The 12,966-nt window shown below is 39.0% G+C and overlaps 1 protein-coding gene across 1 annotated transcript in view; it reads left to right on the top strand.

The window, feature by feature from the left end:
- Window positions 1-12,966, top strand: part of HHLA2 (HHLA2 member of B7 family) — a 139,406-nt gene that overhangs the window by 112,139 nt on the left and 14,301 nt on the right. The window contains exon 4 of the mRNA XM_059388138.1: window positions 664-770. The gene's annotated coding sequence lies outside the window, so the exon portion shown is untranslated. The remainder of the gene's footprint in view (window positions 1-663; window positions 771-12,966) is intronic.

Below are 12,966 nucleotides of genomic sequence, written 5' to 3'. Positions count from 1 at the left end.
TAGGAACATAATGGATACCTTTATTTTATATTCTCAGTGGGAAAGGGTAGGGGGAGACCATTGGTAAGATCCTAGGTAAGACCACAAAGAACGGAAACAGTTCAAAGGTCAAGGTTCGGGCTACCCCACTGGGTGAACATAGCTAAGGGACTGCCAGAAGGTAAGGAGATCACAGAAGAGTTAACAGAAAAGGGAAGACACAAATACTAGCTCTGGTTTAGGGAGAAGTGGCAGATAGAAAAACCATGGTCTGTTTCTTTGCTTGACATGTCATGACTTAGAACAAAATGTCTTCTATCTACATTAGTATGTAGAGTATGTTGGTGATGGTACTCATTTTGGACCATAGATTGAAGCAGAATTTGAGGGGGAATAAATATATCCTAAAGTAGAACCACTCGAAGTGGGGCTCGGTGGGCTCATGCCAGTGTATGAGCTGTTTATTACTGGTTCATGATGCAAGAAGTATAGAAATAGAGTATTTAAAATTACTCTGATAGATTGCTATCTAGATTTCTATGCCTATTGTATATAATAATAAAAAATCAAGGCTCACATTTTATGTTTAATTTCATTTATCTAGCAATTCATCTTTATTACATTTTCCCAGTGAATTTTCCCATGACAGATTAGAAACCAAAATTTACTGTTTCTTTACTGTAGATGGTTTGAGAAGTGCTGATCTTGTTTAGCAGTGCCCTCGTGATATCTATTATTACTCCTGAATGCGGCAACTTCTGGAACTTGGAATGCTTCCCACAGCAAAGGAGGTAAGTAAGCTGGCCATTGTTCATAGAGTATTTGGGTGATGGTAAGTGAAGACATCCTTAGCTACATGTGTTGGGCAGCCAAAGGTTCATGTATAGAAATATACCAATGAGCTGACTGTAGAGCCTATAATCTGTTGCCCTCTCTACCTACCATGGCTGGCTTTCCTAAGAGGAGAAGTATATAACCAATACATGGCCTCTCCAGTTTGGAAAGTAGAACCATGATCTAGTCAGGAGGAAGTTGACTGGAACTGAGTCACTGTGTAACAAAACCTGAGCTGTTGACTTCCCCGGCATTGTCTGCTCTTTTGAAGCCTGGAGATTCATCCTTCAGTTATGGAGTTCCCGGTCTCTTTCTAATACATTTCCTTCTTGTTTAAGTCTTAAATCTGTTGCTTGTCACTACAGAAGGTCTCATAGTTTTAAAAGCATTTGATAAATATTGCCAAATGGCTTTCCAGAAAGTTATATATCAATGTATACCATCACCAAAGATATGTCTCCAATATCTTTCCAGAGCTGAATATTAAATGTATATATACATATGTGTATGTGTGTGGATATCTGTCTCTCAATGTAACCTGTCTCTATCTATCTAACCTGTCATTCTGCCAGGTTAAAAATGGGATCTAATTTAAAATTTTTTCATATCCTTGAATATTTGAAGATATTTCATATCTTTCATATCTCTGAAAAATTTTTTCATATCTTTGAATATTTTGTATCTTTGAGTATTATTGAAGGTAAATTTGGGAGAGATTAGGTATCAGGACAATTTTATATGCAAGTTTTAGAAACCAAATTCAAATTAGCTTAGACAAAAAAAAAAAAAAAAAGAGGTTTGGTTAGCACACATAAAATGGAAAGATACTGGGGTAGTTTACAGAATTGAATTAAGAAGTGTGGGAACCAAGGCCATAACGATGTGCTTATTGGCAGGCATTTCTGTCCGCTCGGGTGCACTCTGCCATTATGCTCTCATCCTCTGCCTCTGTCTGCACCCCCTGCCATTGATTGATTTCTTTCTGTCAAACAGTTCTCTTCCCATGGCAGGAGTTTATTGCTGGCATTAGTTTCAAACATAGTCTCCCAATCTAGAAGCCTTAGTGGAAGAAAGGTCTTCTCATTTAATGTTCAGAAGTGGTTTGGCCTTTCTTGGGTCCCTTGCCCACTGTTTGGATGGGTTGCCATGATTTGCCCCACCTGGATTATTAGCCTGTCCTTGGTTGGAATGATAGAGTAGGACATTGTTGCCAACACAGACTAGCAGCAACCCCCTTCCCAGAATGAAATGAAATGGGGAAGAAGGGTTCCCCCGAAGGCAGGGTAGCTGGGCAGACAGAAATATTCTCTATGCATTTAGCAGGAGCTCTTGACTTTGAGCAGATTGATTACATGTTGAAATCAATGCTTAAAAAAGACTAAGACAGCAATGGTACATACTAGGGTAACCATATAATTTATCATCCAATCTGGGGCACTGTAAAAGAGGCTACTATTAATTAACAGAACACACAGTTAACCCTATCTGGAAAACTGAGAAAGTGAAACGCTATCTGGAGAACTGAGAAAGTGAACTTAGAATCACTATAACCATACATGGTTTTATAATTGCCATCAACACTTGCCAAGAGAAAATAGCTTCTTAGAATTGGGGCCGAAACTCCCATAAAGGTCAAGATTCAAAAAGACTAAAGGGACCATTGGAAGGGACCATTTGCTCCTTGATAGCTGGTTCTCTGGGGAATGACCTAGAGGTGGTGAATCACTGATGTCATGTGAAAAGTTTCAGAGTAGAGTGGTTAATAGAGGGCCCCAAAGTCATGAACATGATGTTTTTTAAAGTCCTGACGTTGCATTCACTGTAATCTTGAGCAAGCTACTTAGCCTATATAAACCTCAGTGTCTTCATCTACAATTCTGTAATGGAAATTATAACATCTCACACGATTGTATTTAGATTTGCAGTGTATATAACATTACTGTATGCTTAATAGCACTGAGATGTTACCTGCTAATATTACCAAAAAAGTAATAAATTCAGGAGAAAAGAGAAAACTACATTTTATAATTTTTAAATTTTTTCTTTTAGCAGATAGGACCTCCTTGTAAACTTTGTTCATATGGGTTGTTTCATCCATCTTTAGATGTTCACATCATCTGCTCTCTGACCTGCCAATTCCTCCCACCCAAGATCCCTACAAATGTAGACAACACTGCATTTTGTGTCAAGGACGGAGGAGTCAAATGTCCCCTCATGTCATTTAAGAATGCCCTTCAGTTTGTCACTTGTGTCACTGGGACTTTGCAAAAATGGTTTCAGGATTGATAGGGGGGATCTGATTCACAGGATTTTTAAAGTCAGTACACCGTGAGAAGGAGTAGCAGTAGATAAGGTCCCAGGTACAGCTCAGGGGGTGAAGTTTGTTGGGAATTGGGGTCACAATTTGAGGGAAAAACGGGGTCAAGGAATGTTATTCAGTGTGTTTGTAGGCATGGGGAAAGAGAAGGAGAGCTGGGGTGGGTTAGGGTTCAGGTCTGGGGAAGAGAAGAGAGAACAGAATTGGGACATGGAGGAATAGCGAGAAGATGGGTTGATATGAGGAGAGCAGATGAGGTCATTCATGTTTCTCAAGGAAGGGAGCAGTTGACCTTTGGAAAGTAAGCATGGGAAGCCAAGGCAAGGAGGAACAGTCCTCATTCTACAGCAAAGCATGCTGGGCCTGGATCTCACTGCCTGAACAGATGAGAACATAAAAAAGATGCCTCACTTTAAAGAATCCTATCATCACTGGTTACAGTCTGTTTCTCTGTGTCTCTTTCTGTCTCTCCTCTCTTTCTCTCCCTCCATTCAAACCGCAACTCCCCTCTCCCCCCCGCCCACCAGCAGTCTCTCTTCCTTTCTCCCTCCCTGAATGTTCCAGTGTCTTTACTGAACTCAGAAGTCCCCTGGGAGACCTCCTAGCTATAGAAACACATAGAACTGAGCAGAGGCTGACTTACCAGGTGTGTTAGGACAGCCTGAACTTTGAGTGGAGCCATGTGTATGAATGAGTCAAACTCATGTACTTTGCTTTCAAAAGGTCTACAGACCAGCTTAAAACTTTTATATTGTCCCGTCTCTAGTCTTAACTATAAATTCAATACTAAACTTAGAATGTTGAAGTACACATCATTGCGTTAGAACTTGTCAAAATCACTCTTTCTACCAACATGCCAGTCCTAGTTGTGTATTATTAAGTTACTTTACTACCCCCATAGCCTTATTTTTAAAGCCCCTTGAAAATAAATATTTATTCTTTTTTTTTTTTAAAGAAATAAGGACAAGCAGGGGCCTTGGAGGGTGAAATAGCCAAACTCTTTTTTAGTTGTATAAAAGAAAACATCATTTTTGCAAACTACTACTTCAGCTGAGTATCAGTATTTTACTTTTAATGTTGATACTAAAAAGAAAGGGGAATTTTAAGGTTAATGTGTTCTGCTGTTAGAAACCTCTTCTTACAAAAAACATAAGGCACTTTAAATTTACTACAAAATTCCAATGGCTCATAACTGACACTTGCTTTAGCTCCAAGATTAAATGAGGTTTTGCCACCATTAACAAGAAAATGCATGTCTCTAACTTAACTCTTAACATATGACAAAACTTCTGTCAATATTTTATTGTGATGGGAAGAGAGATTTTTTTTCATTGATTTATTTATGTAGACAAAAATGGAACTTCCTGTGTCAGTAGCTCTTCAACAGGTAAAAAACATATTTTTTTGTGTCACTTTAGAATATTTGGAGACATTTGTAGGGACAAGTCATAACAGTTTAAATATATTACTTAGTTACATATTATATATATAATATATATCTATGTATTATATATGTATTATATATAAATATATTATATTATATATTGAATATATTACTTAGTTAGCACAAAGTCTAAAGGTAGAAGATCCAGAACAGCTAGACTCAACAATATCATTATAAATCCCATTTCTTTCTGACTTTCTATCATTTCTATGATCCTTGTTATGTTGGTTTGTTAATCCTCACACTTATTTCTTCACATCAGGAAGGTGGTTCCTGCAGCTACAGCATGAAATGTGTGCTCAGAAAGCAGAAGGAGGGGGTTGCCATGAAGTTCTGCTATTGCATCTATTCCTCTTATAAAGACACAAAATTTTCCACAGGAATCCTCCCAGCAGACCTCTGCTTATGTCTCATTGTCCAAAACAGTGTCCAAAAAAATTTTTTTCAGTTTGATTTCAGTAGTTCATTTTGGAGAAAGCAGTGCAAGAAGCTGGCCACACTCTTATTTCTCTTGGGCTCAGAGTTACAAGGAGGGAAAGGCAGACAAACAGACATTATAGTTGGGTTTCAGTACTTGAGTCGTGCAAACGTAGTTAGTTGCTGAACTCACTTCCAGTACAGCTGGGAAGTTCTGACTAGGTTCCAACTCTTCCTGGTGGTCACGACCCTGGCTCCTCCTTCCCCAAATGTGAAGGACTCCCCCTCCCACACGGAGCCAATATGGCCGTCTCATGTACCCTTTCTAGACCCTTCCATTGTTCTATTGGCTAGAGGTGGCCAAGTCTCACACAGGGCTGAACAGAGGAGTTCTGTTAGCAAAGAAGGGAAATGGTACCAGTGTCTACCATGGTGTGCTTTCACATTCTATCTATTTCATGTTATTAAGTTTGCTTTTAAATCATTTCCTTTCACATTTGCTTACAGGCTGGCTCCTTTTATTTGTCTCTTATAATCCCACTGGTGGGATCTTTCCAAAAGACAAATCTGATTTGACCATTAACTTCCTATTTTCTCAGTGTGTCTTACAAGAACAGTCATGATCTGGCCTTGGCACACCTTTCCAGCATTTTTTCTTCCACATGGCCTGCTTGGTGTTTATGTTTCTCTTGCAGCTGTATCTTTGTTTTATTGTCTGCCTAGAAAATATCTTCCCTCCTCCACTTCCCTGTACTCCTTCCCACAGGCAGCTTCTCTTTGTCCTTCAAAACCCAATGCTTCAAGAAGCTTTTGTTAACACCCTGCCCCCACTAAGCTCAAGAGATTTCTTCTGTCCTTCCATAGCACCTCATGGGATTTCCTATTGCTGCCTGTATCTCTGTATTATGATTTGTTTGTTTATATGATCCGTCAATCTTTTGGTAGAGCCTGAGCTCTGTGAGATTAGGAACTAACTCATCCCCATACAGTTTGTGACCCATAGGAGATGCTCAAATTGTATGTCTCCCATGGCAAAAAAGATGGTTAAGCTTGATGGATGACAGAGTTAACACCATACAAACAATGATCTAATCCTGTTTCCTAGGAGGCTGGGATAAATTTGAGGTTTTTCATTTTCTCTTGTTTTTCAGAACTTTAATATGGTCGGAGTCAAAGGATGGATTGTAGGTAGAAGATAGGGCTAAAGCAATGGAGCTTTATAAACAAGGGTTATTTGGCAGAATTAACTCTGAACTGTAGAGAAAACTCACTGATAGGAAGTCAACCTCACAACCACTATACTTTGAAATGACCCACTAAGCACTATATGCAGACTGAAGCCAGCAGTCTTCCCTGTCTTGTGCACCAGCCAGTTGAGTCAGCTATAGTTTTATATTCCAAGGACTGAAAGCCACTAATTCAGGTGTCCATAGGCACAAGCACTTGCCGGAAAGCAGACCTCTACAAGTCATCACTTAATAAAAACACTAAGCAATCTACACAGCTAGGAATAAGTCTTGTAAAGATTGTTTTGCCTTTTTTTTTTTTTTTACACCAAATCCTTGATTCAGCAATTCTGTTATAGGTCACTCAACCCCAGCACCTCTATACGTAGGTGCAAGGAGGAGTTCTTTATTTCTGGAATTGAAAGGGTGACACAGGGATCGAGTCAAAATGGTTAATGGTTAATGAGAATGAGTGACTGACTATATCACTTACCATGCAATAGATATATTCAAATATAGCAGCCGTGACAACTATCGGATGGGATTCTGATATCGACATTGAGTGATAAATGTAAACTGACCTAAGGAAGGTCTCCTTTGACCCTCCAGGTACTACTGCTTCCTCTCTGTGTTACAGATACTGGGTCCCACACGTCTATTGCGAGAGGTCACCAAATCACTTCAGAGCTTTCCGTACTTTTCTCAAAAGCCTTACATCTGGCACAATCAGGCCCCGTTGTTGGTTTAGCTAAAAAACTTGGTATCTAAGTTATATATTTTGAATGTTTTTTAAAGTTAAAATAACAGGTGTTCATCTACTACTTTCTAGGTTTTTTGAGTGGACGGGGTCAAGGCATTGTTCTGAGCATGAAGCCCTGTTGGTTTCCTGTGTTCTCTTTCTCAGACAGCCTTTGTAGCGTACTATCCAGTTTCTTGAAAGTGGCCAGAGAACTTGGTACTCAGATTTTTATAAGAGTTTGGCTCCTTCTAGATCTTCACAGTTTGCTCTCAGTCTTTTACTATTGTCTCTCTGACACCTAATCCGATAGCAGACTTTTTTTCTGTCTTTTTTTGTGACTTGCTCTTACTTAATCTTTCCAGAGCATTCATCTTATTCAACTTAGCTGTTGGGGAAACACCAGGTTTGTCTTGTCCTCACATTTAGTCAATTAACATTTAAATTATTTAGTGATGCTAACTCACTGGACTGGCGAGAGGACAAGTACACAGAAAGGGCAGACCAACTTCTCAGAGGCACTTGACATGCCACGGGCATCTATCAGTGGTTTATAGACGGAGCCCTGACTTTTTTCATCAGTCCTTGGCCTTACATCTGCACATGTTCAGAACTCACTTCACTTAATGGAGTCTTATTCAGTTGTTTACTACCTTTATATGCTCAACAAAACTCCTGCCATCTGCCTTGTTAACCTTGGCATTTTCTTGTGTCTGTTGTCTTGGCTGTGTGGCATTTTTGCTTAAAAAAAAAACAAAAACAAAACCCACCACTCTGTCCAGCTATATTCTTTCTTGTATATAGCACTATTGAGGCGGATTGTATAACTTACCCTTTTGGCAGGAAGGAACATTTTGTGATGCAGTCTAAAGTGGAAAATGGCCCTTGGAGGCATAGTAGTACCCCTCTTCCTCACATTCTTTGTCTCAGGCTCTGTGGGCTCTGCTTCCAGGAGATCAACCCTGGATAGGTTTTGTAGAGTGTCTTTAGAAGGAAAATGTGAAGAAGTGTGCGAACAGGATAGGGCAGAAAAAGGAGCTAAGCAGGGATATGGCTTCCGGTGAAGTCCCAGCTTCATTCCCTGGGAGGAGCTCTGGACCACAAAAGGTTTCTTGACTTGAAGCTACCACTGACTGGGGCAGAGAGTAGGGAAGGTGTTTAACTCCCAGAATCACAGCTTTCATCACTTAAGGACAATCCTCTGAAAAATGTAGCAGTAGCCAAGCAGCGTTTAGTAAAATTGATCACAGGGGATCTGTGCAGGAGACTAATGGCCTGCTAATGTACAAAATATCAGATATTAAATGTATAGAATTTCTAAAATAGCTGCTTTTATTAGACCCAATTTATGAACCTTTCTGAGTTTTCTTGGTTTTACCTGTTTCCTGGGCCGTCAACTGTGTGGACAGAGAGAACCCCTACCCCAACACCACTGACCCGCTTCTAAATGTCAGGTGCTGACCCCGCCTTCTCTGGGGAGGCCAACTCAGCGTGTCCACAATTTTACCCACCACAGTGTGAGCTGCAGTGACCACAGTCCAGACACAAGTTTCCATGACACTCGCAGAGGCACTGGTTTCCCCTGCCTTGTATTTCAAGACTCAGGGTACCATACTGTGAGGCATGACCTCTGGCTTCCTTCATGGCTGTCCTCCATGGCCGAGGGGCCAGGTGCACAACTAGAAGAAACATGGGAGTTAAAGCCTCATGGGGAAAACCCGTAAATGAATTCCTTCAGTTCCTTTTCTCTGACGGATATGTGGTTCTGTAGAAGATACTAGGAGATCTGAGCAAGTGGTTCTGTTTTCTGTTCTAAAGCTATGCCCAAGGCAATCACAACCTGGTATCTACTTTCCCTTCTTCATTGTTTCACTTCCCCTTTTCCTTCACTCTTAGTGCTCTGCTGCTGCACCCCTCCTCCTCCACAAAAATGTATTACTGTGTACCTTACCCCTGTTACAAAGACCCAGTCCTCCATCCACAACAACAGCAGAAAACAAACAAACAAACAAAAACAAACAAACAAACAAAAACAGAGCCTGAAACAAAGATAGTACCCCTAGAGATTCAGAGTTTCAACCCAATGTATGAATCCTCAAGGAGTGGATGTCCACTGTAAAACATTAGGTGAGATTTTTTTGAGTAAAGAGAGGGTAATCCTAAAATTATTCTTTTGTTCTTCTTTTCTGTCTTAACAAAGTTAATACTATTAAAATCTAAGTGGATGCTTAGGAGAAATCCCTACAATGTTACAAAGAGTTTCCTTTTGTTATGACTTTCACAGACTGGCTCAGAGCCAAGAACACTATGGTGAGGCACTGAATTTAAAAACAATGCAGAGGAGAATGTACACCCTGGAAGCTGCTTTTCTTGAAGGAACTCATAAAGGAAACTGGCATGTTGCAAGTTATAGGAAACATTCTTGTTTTTCAAAAACAAATTGACTTGCAATGTAGCTCAGTCACATTTAGGCCAGCAGTTAGGAGCCAGGTCTAGTCTTGAGTGTCACTGATGGGCAGGCTAGAGAGTCTGGCATGAACGCAAGTGAAGTTTGTCATTATTGTCACAGTTAGTGCTGGCTGCAGTCAGTGTGGTCTGTCGCTGTCAAAGTGGGTCCAGGGGTAGTTGTTCTGTTCTCCTTGTTTTATGCTTGTAGAATGGCCTCAATTTTCTCTTCTGTCTGATTAGTCTTAGCATCTGGATTTCTTTTTGCCATGTTCCATTACAGAGGCTGCCTCTCTGCCTTTCTCCCCCACATCTGGAATCCAGCCAAAATGTACCAGAACAAGATGCTTCTAACATTTGAACCCTTTTGTAAGGGTGCTGATTGCAACTTGGGTAACTTCAGTTTAATTCAAGGTGGATGATTTCTGCTGCTTTTGGGGAAGAAAATAAATGTCTAAAAATAAAACTTGGGCATAAAAATAGGGCCAAATACTCATTAACTGCCTCACTTAGCTGAATGCTGAAATTATTTCAACAGAGCTAAATCAAGCATTTGTGTAGAAGAGGTTGAGTATGTTTTTTTATTCATAGTACTTTATCTTAGATGATAAATGGGTTACTGTAATTTGTCATTTTATTCAAAAGACATGAATTAAATAGCTCTCAAGAGCCTAATTTTCAGCTCATGGTGACCCTTGAATTGGGAGGATTGTGTTCACAAGTTTTTTAGAATGTATGTTGAGGGCTTTTATGGGAGAGGCTGGAAGGGCAGGCTTGCCCAGTGGCCAGAGTATGGAAGGCTTAGTGGGCTAGGGTTAAAAATTTGGATCTGAGTATGGTGGGAAGCCACTGAAGGGATTTCAATAGGAGGATGTCATGGAATGATTTACATTTTAAAAATATGACTGTTGTCTCCTGCACTGATAGTGGACTGACTGTAAGCAGTAACCAGCCAGATATCTAGGGATGAGATGACAGTGGCTTTTGAAGAGACAGTAATGGTAGAGTTGCTGAGTGCACAAATAATGGAGTTTTAGGCCATTAACAAAATGACTGGGAGTAATTCTGAGTGATTTTGTTGTCTTGTTTGGGGTAAGGCAGGGAGCAATGGCAAAGGGAATGAGAAAAAAATTCAAGGGCTCATGTTGATTCTGTGAGGCCTATAGGGATCTAAATGGACAGGTCAGATGGAAAATTGAATATATGACATTGACTCAGATAAGTTTCAGAATCCTTCACATACAGAATGACATTCAGAGCTATGGAATAGAAGAACTCACCTAGGGAGAGAGTCCAGAGATAGTATCAGACTTGAGAACTTCCATTATTTCTACATAAATAGGGAAAGCAGAGACTGAACAGCAGTGAGGAAGAAGAAAAAGAAAAGAAAAAAACCAGGAGAATGAGTTGGCTGGAAACAAGAGAAGGATCTTCCATCAGAGAGATGAGGGCCCATTATGTTGAATGCTGCTGTGAGACTGGGTAAGATGAGGACAAATCCTATCTGTTCCTGACAACGTGGAGGTTCTTGGAAACACTGACAGGGGCAGTTTATGACCTGTCACATAAACAGAGGCCACAGTGGATTGAGAGGAAATAGTAAAAGGGAAATGGGGGTGGTCTCTTAGACAATTCTTTCAAGAATTAGAATTAGAATAGAGCTAAAACATAGGTAGATAGCTAATCAAGAGCCAGAGGAGAATATCATGGGGCTTTTTCCATGTTCTTAAGATGGGACCTATTGGGGCTCAGGGGCTTGATCTAGTGGAGAGAGAGAAACTGATGATACAGTAGAAGAGGGGATATATTTGCAGGGACAGATCTCTTGAGTATAAAAAATATGGGAAACAGGGCAAAAGTGAAGGATGTGGCTTTCTGTAAGAGCAGAAGGGGAGACAGAAAGAGATGACACAGCTGTTAATGGCTTGGTTCAACTGGTGGTGGAGTGAGGGAGTATCCATAATTGTCACTAATGAAGGCAAAAGCATCAGCTGAAAGAGACATGGTGGGTGGGGGGAAGAAATACTGGAAGTTTCAAGAAAAGTTAGCAAATATTGGAGTCATTATGAAGAATGAGAAAGTGAACCTATATAGTAAGATAGTGGACATGGAATGCCCCAAAGTTAAATTAAGCAAGGTGGATCTAAATTAATTGTTGCTTGGGAAAAAATGCTTAATTCTTGTTTGCTTGTTTGTTTTATCAAGTAGCCTATAAAGATAAAAAGTGTTATTACATATTTACATATGTTCATAGCAGAAAATGAGTTTAATGATTACTTGTAATCTTACTATTCAGAAATAATCATTGTGACACAACTTTTCATACATTAACATGCAAATACATCAATAGAAAAAAATGAAAAGTCTTATTTTCATAACTAAGGTTATTTTACAAGTTTTTGCTTTGCCAAACATTATATCTATTGCTCTGAGCTACTGGAATGATAACTTTGTCATACTGCAAATGTATTCCCTGATTATTTGTATTTTAATATGTTCTTGTTGCTTTTCCAATTTTTATGTAGATCTATCTATCATAAAAAATGTATAGTCCTGTTAAAAAAGGCCCTCTCCCAGGGCCATACATACAATTATTTTCTTCTAGTATTTAAAAGGTAAAGATGAAACTAGAAATTATTCTATCAGGTTTAATTTTGCTGCGATGAAGGACTGTAATTGTATATTTTTAGAATAGTCTTAATTATTCTTAAATCTCATATCCTATAATATAGTTATAACACAACTTTTTAATCATGTGGATCCCAAGTTATTTCTTTAAAATTTTCTTTTAGAGATTTTTAAAACTAATTATATGTTATTCTTTAAACAAGATATTTCTTAAAAGGAGTAAAAATTATCTATAATCCCAGCACCAGAGAAAATCAGTTATATTTTACTTACTTGGAATTATATTGTATGTATATAGTTTGCCATCTGTATTTTCTTATCTGTTTTAGATTTTGAAATACTCATTTTGAATCATGATTTATTTTATTTTTTAAAAAGATTTGATTTATTTATTTGACAGAGACAGACAGTGAAAAAGGGAACACAACCAGGGGGTGTGGGAGAGGGAGAAGGAGGCTTCCTGCTGAGCAGGGAGCCTGATGCAGGTCTTGATCCCAGAACCCTGGAATCATGACTTGAGCCGAAGGCAGACGCTTGACTGAGCCACCCCGGCACCCAAGAACCATGATTTTAATCACTGACTTATGATTTGTACTATTCTTATAAAACATGAAAATATATTTCCAGATATTGTTTTGTTTTTGTGTGTGACTATAAATAACATTATAGTTAACATCATCGGTGTTAATCTTTAAATGAATTTATTTTTAGTATATTTACTATCAAAATACATGTCCATTGTAGAAAGCTTTAAAAATAACAGAAACTGTTATCCAGAGAACTACTGTTGAACATATATCAGATCTTTATTCATTCAATGACCAGTTTTCAATACCAGTTCTATAGTAGGCACTGCTTTAGATGTGAAATCCGTTCTGCAGTTAACATCCTAATGTATATTTAGTGATATGTCATATCTGTCTCTGATCTGCAAAAATGT

The sequence above is a fragment of the Mustela nigripes genome, chromosome 2 (genome assembly GCF_022355385.1).
Source record: "Mustela nigripes isolate SB6536 chromosome 2, MUSNIG.SB6536, whole genome shotgun sequence".
NCBI classification, from domain to species: Eukaryota; Metazoa; Chordata; class Mammalia; order Carnivora; family Mustelidae; genus Mustela; species Mustela nigripes.
Note: the sequence above shows the minus strand (reverse complement) of the source record. Positions and strands in the feature narration are given on the sequence as shown.